The following is a 2,806-nucleotide window of genomic DNA, read 5'->3' as shown; positions in this document are numbered from 1 at the left end:
AACACAAGAAGAGAAATCAAAGAAATATCCAAAAGACTGACAAGACAAATAGCAGGTAATAAACAGCGCTTCCGTAAAAAAATGGAGGGAACAACACAGATACGAAAAGGATGAAACTGAAAGGATGACATACGATGTCGACATTCAAACAGATAAACTGCTGACAGACACAACGGACACAGACACGCAAACACCAAAGGATTGGCTTGAGTCAGCCAAACCTGGAAGTCCCAAAAAAGAAGCTGAAACACAGACCCCAGAAGAATGGCTAAAATCACAGCCTACAGAATTATGCAACTGTAAGTCCAAAAAAGATGCGCTACATGCCTTACCACAAATATCAACTGTAGATGACTACAAACTAATAGAACACAAAGTATGGGACAAAAAATGCTTTACAAATGCAAAAGTTGTCATAGGTAACCCGCTAGACACCGAAATAAGAACTGTGAAAGTAACGATTGTTGATTCTTCTGACGCAAAAATGGAAGTGGGCATTAAGCGGCTTTTTAAAAATAGATACCCGGACATGGAGCTATGTACAGAAACTTTGAGGTGCTCGAACAGCATACCAGCATTAAGTCTAAAATTAATATAAAAAACCCGGTACAGAAAGTTGTCAAAATTACAGCAAACTCAAAAGAAGAGCTCTGGGCAAACCTCATTAAATTAAGAACAGAAACAGAGAAAGACAAATGTGTTGCACTTCACCACCTAGATAGGATGAGTAATGAAGCCTTCAGGAAAATGGTAGAAACAATATTCCACGGTACTGAAACAAAAATCACAATTTTTACCACTAGCCAAAAAGAGAATGTTCCAAACCTAGACAACAGGAAAAAAACGCAAGCTCCCAGCTACGCCCTAATTGTCGAAAAGGGACAAGAAAACATAAAAGACGTTTTGTCAAGAATCAAAGAAGTCGTCAAAGACTCGTCTGACAGCAACATCATTAAGACCGTCAGCACTACAAAGGATGGTAACTTACTCATCAGAACAGAACAAAATGAAGGGGCAATTAACAATCTCAAGCAGGCTATCGGCAAAACACTGAAGGGGGATTCGAAGGTCAAAATTAACATAAGAGATAATATGAGCAAGGACATTATACACATAAGAGGAATGGACCTAACTTCCGACAGAAGCGAAGTACTGGCGGCAATCGAGAACATCACTGGCGAACTACGCGACAACCAGTACAGACTAAGTGACTTGAGGCCCAATGCAAATGGAACACAAGCCGCCACGCTGTCGATCAACACAGACCTTGGTGAAAATCTCCTATCCCACGGGACACTGAGAATCGGCCTTGTTCGGTGCTCAGTGGAAAAGAGAATAGAAGTAAGAAAGTGCCCAAAGTGCTGGAGCTTCGAGCATTCTATTGAAAACTGCGAAGAACAAGACCGTGCTAATAAATGCTTTAACTGTGGCGGGAGAAAACCACAAAGCAAAGGACTGTCAAAATCCAGAGTTTTGTATAAATTGCAAGGTAGGAGGGCACTCGTGCCGCTCAGGTAAATGTCCTGCTTTTAAAGAAGCACTGCATATTGCCAGGAAAGCACAAAGAGGTGTAACTTCCAGAAGACGCCTGCTAACCGAGCAAGACAATGAAGACGAATACGGCAGCCAGCGAAGACAAATAGTCAATAACTCATAAATGGCTATAACAAACAAACTCGGAAACAGAATTAGATTTATGCAACTAAATCTAAACCGCGCAAAAATAGCACACGACCTGCTACAAAAGACCGTTGTCGACCAAGACATAGACATAGTCATTGGGCAAGAACCAAACCAAAGACTTTCATCAAAATTTATCCTGTGATACAAACTGTGATAGTTTTATATTTTTACCAAAGAAAACCCGTATTTTTAAAATCTACCAAGGCATGGGCTTTGTGTGTGTTGTTCTGGAAAGGTTTGTGGTTGCGTCAGTATATTTCTCACCAAATGGAAATATTACAGATTTTGATTTGCTGCTTGATAGACTCGGCCTCTGTGTTCAGAAATTACAAAAAAGACGTAATTTTAGGCGGAGACCTAAATGCTAAATCTCCAATAATAGGCGCATCCACCTCAAATTCAAGAGGCAAAATCTTGGAAGACTGGATATCCGCAGGCAACTACACAGTACTAAATAGTGGCAATGCACCAACTTTTAGAAGTCACATAGGCGCCTCTGTCATAGATTTTACTCTGTGCTCACCTAACATAACCCAATACGTCAGCAACTGGCGACTAGCAGAAGATGAAGGGAACATGAGTGACCACGTGACCATATACTTCAAATACGACGGACAACTGGAGACAAATGAAACAAATGCAGGACACCCCCGTGGATGGAGATTGACCGAAAAAACACTAGAAAACTATATACAAAACTCCACAGGAATGTTTAAAAATATACGACACATCTGTCCTGAAACCATAGACGAATGTATTATCCAACAATGCGATAAATACCTAACAAAACTCAACCCAAAACTCAATAATAGAAAGCCAGTCTACTGGTGGAACACAGAAATTAAACACAAACGAACACTGTGTATTAAAGCGCGTAGAGAATTAACCAGAGCCAGAAATAAAAATAAATCAACATGCGACGATCAAAAGGTTACAACGCTATTGGAAGAATACAGGAACTGCAAAAAAGAGCTAAACACTGAAATAAGACGCAGCAAAGCTAGAAATTGGGAAAAACTGTGCAACGACCTAAACGAAGATGTGTGGGGCCTTGCGTACCAAATTGCAGTCAAACGACTACGAGTCTTTAATAATAAACCCATCAGCGAAGAAGTCACATTCA

This window comes from Ips typographus, linkage group LG4 (assembly GCF_016097725.1).
Source record: "Ips typographus isolate SLU linkage group LG4, UJ_Ityp_2.0, whole genome shotgun sequence".
In the NCBI taxonomy this organism is placed as follows: domain Eukaryota; kingdom Metazoa; phylum Arthropoda; class Insecta; order Coleoptera; family Curculionidae; genus Ips; species Ips typographus.
Note: the sequence above shows the minus strand (reverse complement) of the source record.